We start from the raw sequence: 10792 nt of genomic DNA, 5'->3' as shown, positions 1-10792 counted from the left end.
CTTCTTTTCCAGAATTGCCCAGAGTGAGAGGTGTGGGGATACTCACAAGGCCCCGGCTGGAATTTGATATACTGGGCTCACTATTACAAGCCATTCAGTCCCTATACAACCAAATGTAGAGCTGCATTTGCTTTCTTAGCAAGTCAGACATATTTCCGGTGGGTGATGGACATCGCCAGGGCTGCTCCTTGTCTCCAATCCTGTTTGTGGTGTTCATGGACAGGATATTAAGGAGTAGCTGATGTGAGGAGAGCAGGGCCGGAGTGGAACTCATTTTCAGCTCTGAAGTTTCATGCCTCAGACCGGTCCTACTACTATTAAAATCATGTAATTATAACCTTACATGTTGAGTCTACAATAGATTTTAAATACAATTTTATTTTTAAGACCAGGCTTAAAACCTTCCTTTTCGACAAAGCTTATAGTTAGGGCTGACTGGGTGACCCTGACGGGGTGAGCTGGTGTTTTCATTTGCACAACTGACTTCCCCTCTTGACGTCCCTTTAGTTTGCCCCTAGTTATGCTGCTATAGGCCTAGGCTGCTGGGGAACCTCTCTTGATGCACTGAGCCCTTCTCTAACTACCTATGTATTTACTATATATACCATTATTGCATTACATTCACTCTGTTTCTTTCTGTGTCCTTTCTCCGAGTGTCCCTGGTCCCAGAGCTGGATGCTGGATGCTTCAGATATGTGGCTGTGTTTTATGGTCCTTGTGTCCCACCCCCCACCTCTCCATCTCTACCCCTCTATCTGTATCCCTCTATCTCTACCTCTACCCCTCTATCTCTACCTCTCTACTTCTTCTGTCCCTCTCAACCCTCCCGGCCAGCAGCAGATGGGTCCCCCCACATTAGAGCCGGGTTCTGCTCGAGGTTTTTTTCCCTGTTAAAAGGGTGTTTTCCTTGCCACTGTCGCCTTTTGGCTTGCTCTGGGGGTCAGGCATATGGGTTCTGTAAAGCGTCTCGAGACAATTTGACTGTAATTGGCGCTATATAAATAAAATTGAATTGAATTGAATTGAATAGCACTCTGTTCTGTAAAGCCTTGTAATTCAGTGTATTTTTCTCAAATATTTCCAATTCAGTGTAAGTGAGGGTTGCTTCACAATGTGGATTTATTTCAACATGAGTGCACATCTCCAACATTATTCTTTACAACAATATCAGAATCTATAATCTGTTCAAATAATTGTTCACAGATATCCAAACCTTAAAAATGAAATTAAAAAATAAATCAAAATATTAAATTAAAAAAATAAAATAAAAAGTGTTGCACTTTCTAACAACACTATAATCTCTTTTTCCTCTGCAAGGAAACACTTCCATGACAACTTACATTTCACAAATATGAGAACATGAGTTAAAGGGCAAATCTCCAACACTATTCTTTACATCACATTATCAAATATCAAGCAAATAAGTGTTCATAAGACAAAGTTTCCCAGCATCATACTATTCTTTAAATTAAATAACGTTATGTTAGATGCCACAATGCCACACAATTCACTGACTTGATAATTAACGGTTTGCAAAGTTCTACATCTTGCTGTAACCGTTTCATCGTCCTCGTTTCAAACCACGAGCTTGTTTTAGTGACAAAGTTTCTAATGTCAGCACATCTGGCTGTGTCAGTTTCCAGAGCTTTCCTCTTTTTAATTCTTGCCGTCTCTGTGCCACCCTTGCTCTTTCTATTTCCATCTTTCAAACACCACTGACCGTGTGCACGAACGTGTTACGTCGGGGTGCGTCTGCAAAAAAAAGAAAAAGCAGAAAAAAAAAGAGAAGAGTTGCCAGTGGAGGCAGAGGAGGCCCTGGGACATAATGATCAACCCAGTGCCATGAGTGAACACCTGCCCTCATGGCCCAAACATCAGACCAGCCCACCGGGAATTGTCCCGGTCCTCCCGATTAGCCACTCCAGGCCTGGAGGAGAGTGTCTGATTTGGGGACCTCATAATCACATTTCTGCATTTTGCAGATGACGTGGTACTGTTGGCTTCATCAGACCATGACTATTAGCATGCACTGGAGCAGTTTGCAGTAGAGTGTAAAGCGACTGGGTAGCGAGTCAGCACCTCCCAGTCCGAGGCCATGGTTCTCTGCTGGAAACCAGTGGAATGCTCCTTGCAGGTTTGTAGGGGAGTTGCTTCACCAAGCAATTTACCAGTCCATCTACATTCCAACACTCACTACTGGTCATGACCTCTGGGTAGTGACCGAAAGAATGAGACTGCAAGCATGAGCGGTCGAAACAAGTTTACTCTGTGGGGCTCAGTCTTAGAGACAGGGTGAAAAGCTTGGACATCCAGAGGAAGCTTGGAGTAGAGTCACTTCTCCTTTTTGTCGAAAGGAGCCATTTGAGGTGATTTGGACTTCTGATTTGGGTGCCTTCTGGGAGACTTCCTTTGGAAGTTTTCCAAGCACGTCCGTCTTGGAGGAGACCACGGAGTAGACTCAAAACAGGAGGCATTATATATCTTGTCTGGCCTGTGAATGCCTCAGGATCCCCCAGGAAGAACTGGAAAGCATTGGCATCAGGAGGGACGTATGGAACGACGTCCCTCTCACAGGCCAATATTTGCCTGTGAGATGAGAAATCTAAAGTTGAACAAAACAGTCAAATAAAGTATATCAAGTGTATACTTAGTATTTGAATATATATACCGAATTACATTCCACCACTTAGTATTGGTATCTTAAAATGGTACAGTATTTTAGTACTTACTCATTTTCCACCACTGAAAATTGAAACATGAGGCAGGCAAATCCTGCATCAGCATGAATGTCAAAAGTGATAATAGTACAGCAATGATACAATAAATAATACATGTACAATTTATAAATTAAAAAAATCACACAGGAAATATGAAAATCACACGTTAGCCAGTGTTCAGCTGTGTAAATCAATATTCAGAAGTTTTTTGTTTTTTTTTTTTTAATATTTTTTATTTTCTTTATTTGATCCATGGGACAGCGCACAAACAACATTAACCCCGTGGGGAGAGATGCATTATGCCAGGTTATAGCACAAGTGCTAATTTCCACCTGTGACACTGGTGGTTTAAAATGAAGAAAGGTGTCACCAATAGAAACTCTCGCAGTACTGTATAGATAGTGAATCGGGAATAGGCAGTGACATACAAGACCTTAACAACATTTTACCAGTACGAAACAAGAACATAGTTCTATCATGGTACTGAACAAAGTGCTTCTGGGACAATCTTGAATTTATTTTTATAATCTTCAATGCCTTAGTGTTTATGTTTGAATGTTGCTTGTCACTGTTGCTTGGCAGACTGATCGTAAGCACACCTGTCTTATTCATGTATCAAAGCAATACAAATCCAATGTATTAAAGTCCTATTTGTCCTGCAAATAACTATGAGATGCTTCAGCTGCATCCAGCTCCTATCTGTGGAGATACATCTGTAAATAGGAGGCTCTACTATCTACTGGAGCACTGTGGAGCTAAAGAATGCTCTCACATTCCTTCAGGACAGCAGAACAGCAGAACAGGACAGCAGACACAGGACAGACAGGTAACAGAGCCTCTCCACCAGCTGTTTGTGCTGAGGTGAAACACACAATTATTACAAGTGTTAACAAATAGACAATGAAATGATGCAGAAGACTGTTTAAAGCCACCTTTTTATTTGGAGTAATAACTCAAGATATCAGGATGTCACACAGTTTGTCTGAACATAGATTTCATCTTTGCACTTTTAAACTTTATTTTTATTTTTTCTGTTAAGCCACTTTATCCTCATCTCTCACCCTTGTATATAATGTAAATATTATTACTATTGTTCTATTATTATTTTATTCTTATCACTACGTCTACTGTTACATAAGCTGCTGTAACAATGTAAATTTCCCCTGGCGTGGGGAGAAATAAAGAACTTTATCTCTTATCTCTTTTCACAGCTTTAACAGTGTCTATGGAGACGTTGCAATTCAGAAAGGTTACCTTTGGAATTAGTCAAAGCCGTTCTTCTTTCTTTTCTTTGGTCTGACTCTTCTTTTTCTGTTTGGGGCTTTTTGTCGTCTCATCTTGGCATAATTCTTCCATTTTTGATCATCCTGGGGTTCCTCTCACTGTTTCTTCGTCCTATAAGAAAAAAAATGGACACAGATGCAGCGATTAGCACAGTCAGCTAACAGCACCAACCAGCCAACAGCACCAACCTGCTGGTTCTGTCTGTGTGGAGTTCATGTTCTCTCTGGACCTGGGTGGGTTCTCTGCAGATGCTCCAACTTCTTCCTGCAATCCAAACATGCATGGAAGGTAAATCTACAATTCTAAATGTGTGAGTGTGAGCATGAATGGTTGTCTTTCTTTGTGTAGCTCTGTGATGGACTGGTGTCCTCCAGCTCCTGCAGCCCTCTATGAGATAAAACAGGAACAGCTAATGGATGGATGACGCCTCTTGATATGGAGCACAAGATACACAAAATAGTAACACACAAATGAATTAGATTTCATTTTTGCATGACATATATGTAACATTACAGATCTTTGACACGAGGAGGTGTTAATTTCAAAAAAATGGCAGAAATGTATTCAAGTCTTACTTCTAAAGTATGTTTTCTTCCAGGCTTCGTCAAAATGTTCATGTGGGCCTACTGAAACGTGCTGTGCAGTGAGAAGTATCTGTAGTCATAAAGTCGGCTCCATGTATGCATTGTATGTGTGCAAATGACGTGAGTCATGATGACATACTTAGTAAATGTAAGAACTTCATTTTTTATACACATTAACCTTGGCTTCACTTTAATCAATAGCAAACATCACACTGTCATCAGTTTGACTGTGACTCACCCAATGCGATGTCTTTATAGGCTGGTCCACAAGTGGCCTCTGCTTTCACCCCTTCAGCTCTTGGTGTGATGGCTGGATAGACAGTCTGTCATCTTCTGAGCCTGAAGTCTTTGCATCAATGTCCACACTGGCAGCACAGATAGGGCTGAAGACTGCAATCAAAATGATCACACATGCGACCACTTGTTGCGAGTGTGTGAGCTAAAATTTCATGTGAGTGAATGGTGATCATTTAGCTGTATTGTTGTCGCTTTAACCAGCTCAGGCAGCCACTGCGTTAGCCATAGTGGTGGAAAACAACTTTTATGACTTCATGGCTCTGCCAGTCTTTTCTTGCCTGATGTGTAAAATGATTTATTAAGCTGTTGTGCGTTCCTCAACAACAACTGAGGAAAGAAAAGGCCAAGAGGGAGAAGTCAGAGTCATACACACCTGATGATCAGACTGTAGATGCAGGCAGGACCACCTTTCCTGCGTCCTTGTCCTCTGCCTCACCCTCATCTTGACATTTCTGTCATTGCCTGACACACGGTCAGCTGAGAACTTTCAATTTTTTTTTAGGGAGCAGTCTTCATGTTCTCATTTCATTCATGCAACTGGTTTTCTGCCTTTTCAGTCTGCTGCAGGATGTCTGCCTCTTGGGCCTTAATTTAACTGCTGCTGTGGTCTATTGCAAGGGAGGTGGGATGAGGGGGACCTGAGGGAGGCCTATAAATAAACAAGAATAAAAGGAGTTAGTCCACTCTCACAAGGCACACCCTCAGATCTTTTCATCTACAGGCCCTGCAAGGCCGGGCAGGCTAACTACAGCAAACAAATCTGAACAGTCACTGTGAAAAGCACAAACAAGAGATACAAAATTAACGATTAAATGAATGATTAAAAAAATGTTCACCTGCAATACATTCCTGCATACCTGCTATACCGACATCTCACACACAACAAGAAATCAAACCCCCCCATAAAAGTTGTGTGGCCATACTGCAATATCCAGAGACATACAGCTATTAAAAAGGCACACCTTAACTTTTGTGGAACGAGCTACCCCTTAAACATCCAACAAATGTCTTACCACAAATCATGACAACTGAGGCATTGTGTCTTCTCTGTCCTCCCACATAAAATATTCAGCACCTCCCCACTCACTTAACTCAAGTTATTGCTTCCTCTCCCAATCAGAGGCCGATAGTGGAGCACCATCCCATGCCACTGGTTTCATGAAGTTAGTGAAATTGGGTTCAGTAACAATAACAACTATGAGAAGATCTTAAATACAGCACTAGCCAAGAAGATGGATACCAAAGATGATGGACATGCCACAAAATTTTTTGCAAAAATACCTGGGGTTTGATGGCTTAACAACCCAATGAAACCCAGAGGATACATTCAGCAAAAAGACATAAATAGGTTTGTAAATGTCACTGTTCTCAACCACCTGGTTGATCTGTTAGCAGTTGGGCATGTGAAAATCCTGACCACAGAACTGTGTGGGTTTCAATTCCCTATGGGTTGAGGCTCACCATCTGATAAATACAAAGTTCTCAAATCTTCTAGGACTCTCTGGAAGGCCTGAAGAAAAATCCTGTGTTTCGAGATTTTCACAGTCAAACTACATTTAAGCTTCGAGCGAACCTGTCAACATTAATGACCACAGAATGAAGCTAAAAAGAAATTAGCATACTGGTCAGTTGTAATTCAGTTGTACAACTGCTTACGAGGAAAGGGGATTAAAACACAAACCATCCATGACAAACCAGCATCCAATCTATTAGTTTCACGGAGCTAATACAATGTGTTGCTAATCATATAAGGCACTAATATTATCTCATGAGCAGCGTTTACCAACACAACATTCACATTACACTGAATATAAAACAGTCTTACAAATACACCAGTATACAGAACATGTGTGTCTGGCATTTTTAAAAACTCAGAACAGTCTGTTAGTCGGCTAACGCAATTAGCACGAGTAAACGTGGATTAACCGTTCGGCTAACGCTGCTAGCTTGCTAATGTACTCAGCACAAGTCAACTCGGTAAACAATACTACAGTTTAGCATAACGGCTAGCTGCCTCACGCTTGTACTGAACTCACCAAAGTGTCGGCGCAAAATGTCAACTACTAGCGGAGAAACGGCGTCAGATCTCTCTAGACTCAGGCAGAAATGCCAACAGCCGCTATGACAAGCACAACAACGTTTCACTACCTGTGTAGCTGTGACTTTCAACGGGCGCACGGACCGAAACAGTCCGAGGCGGGACAACGACCTTACCGGTAAGCCACATGAACCACTGGCCGCTTATCAAAGTCAATAAGCGAATAATTATTTTATTAAAATTATTTTACATTATACTTCACACTTATTGGGCATACACCCTGTGCAGTGTTGTCTTTTGAAGCCCTGTGTTGTTTTTTAAACTTTTCGGCCGTTGGTGGAATCTGCGCGGAGCTTGTGCATAGAACGTGAGGTCACAATCAATCACAGCCTGTGAAATATTATGACATCATTGATGACGCCACGCTCAAAACTGTATAAATGCAGACAGTCAGATAATGTAGCCACACTTTGAGAGAACAGTCGTTTGAAAACACCAGCTCAGAGAGAGTAAGATTCTTCAGTAAATTCACCTATCAACAATCCTTTGGAATAGCATCTATCGACATGGCAAAGAACCTCAGTATTAGAAAAGGAAACACGCTTGGCAGTTTCCACGTGGTAGAAGACATTCTTGGTGAAGGAGCCTTTGGTGTTGTGGCAAAATGCCGCAATACAGAGACCCAAAAGTCAGTTGCAGTCAAAGTGAACAAGGGCCAGGAAGGCGTTCTGCAACAGGCCATCTATGAAATTGCCGTACTGAAGCGGATGCAGTGTCTGGATCATGACATCTGCAACATTGTCCAATGGGACGGATTTTTCTTTGACAAAGAAAATATCTGCATCACCTTTGAGCTACTTGATATGAGTCTCCGCGGTTACATGAAGGAGCAGGACAGGTTCTTTACCATTGGAGAGCTGAAGCCGATATTACATCAGCTGGCCACAGCTCTCGCCAGCCTGCACTCCATTGGTATCACACACATGGACTTAAAACCTGATAACATCATGGTTGTTGACCGCAGTCATCAACCATTGAAAGTCAAACTTATTGACTTTGGCCTAGCACGTCCAGTGTCAGCGCTACACCAAGGTGAATTTGTGGGGACGCGCGTTTACCGTGCACCAGAAATGTTACTGGGAGTACCCTTCGATGAGTCCGTTGATATGTGGGCTCTGGGTCTAGTGATGGCAGAGCTGGCCATGGGGTGCTGTATGTACCCGGGCAATTCGCATTACGATATGGTCAGATATATCGTAGAAACCCAAGGCCAGCCACCGGATGACCTCCTGGATAATGGGTTGTACACTAGTGATTATTTCTATCCCCAAGACAACAGCAGCTCACGCTGGAGATTCAAGACTCCAAAGGATATTTATCGTGAACGCGGGTTCCGTGCGTCCGAGACCAGGAGTGTTATGCTCAAATCTCTGGATGAAATTGAGCAAAACATGAAGCAAGACACTGACCACCCCAGGGATCAGAAGATGTTCATTAGCTTGATCAAAAGCATGCTGAACCTTGATGCGTCCAACCGGATCACAGCTCAACAGGTTCTGGACCATGAATTTTTTGCTGCCAGCATCCCTCAGAGCCCATCAAGAGATGCTGGGACTCAATTAACACACATAGACAACCAACAACATGGAAGTTTCAACGTCCAGCATCCAGTTCCTTTCCGGGCTGCTATGTCGCTGCAGGAACATGTACACTTTCACCTCCGACATTCAGTTTCCTCCCGGGCTGCTGTTTCATTGGAGGAACATGTCAACTTGAACTTCCAACATCCAGTTCGCACATCGTGGCAGGAATCTGAAGACTTAAGTGTCCAATTACCAACTACACCCGTGGCTGTTACATCACCCAAAAACTCTGTGGATACCGGCCTACCTAAAATCTCTGGCATCGAAATGATCCCCACCGGAGATGCTGATGTCAAAATAACCCACACAGAAGTTCTACATCAAACTCCTTCTGAGGCTGGTACAATGGGTGAGTGCTGTCCAGGGGCAGGCGGTCAGATTGAGGACATTTCCATTAAAAGAAGCCACATCAAAGATGAAGTCCTTCATCCAACTCTCTCCTCGACATCATCGGAGCAGAGCTCAGAGGCCGACACTAGAACTGAGGTCAAGACAAAGAAGAAGAGCTTGTGGAAACGCATCAAGAGAAGAGTTACAAAGGCTTTCCACAAATACATCTTGTGTGGATCAGTAAGCCCTTCTCCAACTTCTCCACCCTGATTCCTCTCTCTATCTTATCTATCTATCTATATAAATTGATTAATCGGACTCTCTAAATTGCTCCCCAAAAACAAAAAGATAACAAAAAAATAAAACCAAATTAAAATAAAACAACAAAAAATCTATTATCAGTCATTATCAGTAAATAAATATAATTTGCCCTTAATTCTACTTTTGTTTGTTTCTCTCAGTAAATGCACCACTGCACTACATTCTGGTTGTTGTTGTTCAAACACTGGTGGTTCTGATTTAAACAGAACTAAAGCTCAGAAGGTAGTTTTTAGTACTGAACAGGGTTCATATGGTGGACAACAGCTTGTTGTTCCAACAATGTCATTGTTTTTTCATTTAATGTGTACATACTGTATCCTACTTGCACACAGCTGATCTGCACCACAACTTTTAATTCATTGTATTGGACAGTAAATGCATTGTCTTGTATTTCTCTTTGTATAAAGTTGGATGTAAAGAAGAATCTTACTGTAACATTAAACCTGATTACTCAAAACTTTAGCGCACAGGGAAACTAGTCAAAGTAATGTTTCCAAGAATTTCTACATGTGTCTGTCTGAAGCAAGAACTTGGGAATTTCCCCATAATCTTCCAGATTGTGGTCTTTCATTCCATTTTCTTTCTCAGTGTAGCCAAATATTTACAATTATTTTGTTATGTGGTTGTTGGTTATCAGATCCAGTGTGAGCAGTATATTTTTGGACACTTTTATGTGAGTCATGTAGAATCAAATGATTTTATGGAAATATCACAATTTTCAGTTTACAATGTTGGAATTTTCCCAATGGAACCAAGCATCACATATGATTTGCTCAGGGACTGTTGCAAAGTTGAAAACCTCACCATCCTTTCTGTTTTTACAGGGTGTTTTTCTTTTTATCATTATTAATGTTTAAATGGTAAATTACTTTATATAGCAAAGGATTGTGGGAAAATATATGCTCACTACAGGAAATCTTCTGTACTGTGAATCCATTCACATTAGCAAACCTGAACACAAAACGCTGTCCAAAGGCCAGGGAAATTTGTTCATTTTTTAAAAAACTGTTTTTGGGGAATTTGTGGTGAAAGTACAGAAGAGAAAAATGGCATTAAGGCAACAAAAAGGTTGTTATATTTCATGTAAAACTGACTTTTTCTACATGTCAACTTTCTGTCAAGTTGACTAGCTTTTCTTTTGTTTTTTGTTTGAAGATTCTACATTTGTCAGTGTCAACGTATCAGCTTTATGTTAGACATATATTTTGACAGATAAAGAACCATCACTAGATAGATGATGAACCTGGTATTTTTTTTAGTGGTGGGGCGCGATTAAAAAAATTAGTCTAATTAATTACAGGCTTTGTAATTAATTAATCAAAATGAATCGCATTTGTCAAACAGCAATATGTGACAATAGATAATTATTTTCAATTCAAATAAATTTTGGTTGACAGTTGAATCAATGAATAGACATATACATGTGTATAATTTAAAATTTATAAAATTAATACCATTTTAAAATGGAACATAAAGAAAATAAAGTGATTTTGATAATTTAAGGCCTAGATTTAGTTCAGTTTTCCCACTGTATGGCACATAACAAAAGCATAAGCAGTTGAAGGACCTTCAAAAAGT

At 41.0% G+C, this 10792-nt stretch overlaps 1 long non-coding RNA gene across 3 annotated transcripts; it reads right to left on the bottom strand.

Moving 5' to 3' along the window:
• Nucleotides 1–302: 302 nt before the first annotated feature.
• Nucleotides 303–7267, bottom strand: LOC129349466 (uncharacterized). Of its 3 annotated transcripts, none has more exons than XR_008602478.1 (5): nt 6919–7267; nt 5256–5531; nt 4824–4975; nt 3972–4265; nt 303–3573 (listed from the first exon to the last, which is right to left on the bottom strand). It is a non-coding gene; the product is annotated as an uncharacterized LOC129349466 (long non-coding RNA). The 3 variants fall into 3 exon arrangements; XR_008602479.1 differs by having other exon boundaries at nt 303–4112; nt 4190–4265; XR_008602477.1 differs by having other exon boundaries at nt 303–4265; nt 6919–7265.
• Between the last annotated feature and the right edge of the window lie 3525 nt (nt 7268–10792).

The sequence above is a fragment of the Amphiprion ocellaris genome, chromosome 8 (assembly GCF_022539595.1).
Source record: "Amphiprion ocellaris isolate individual 3 ecotype Okinawa chromosome 8, ASM2253959v1, whole genome shotgun sequence".
Classification (NCBI taxonomy): Eukaryota; Metazoa; Chordata; class Actinopteri; family Pomacentridae; genus Amphiprion; species Amphiprion ocellaris.
This window is presented reverse-complemented; position numbering and strand designations above follow the sequence as displayed.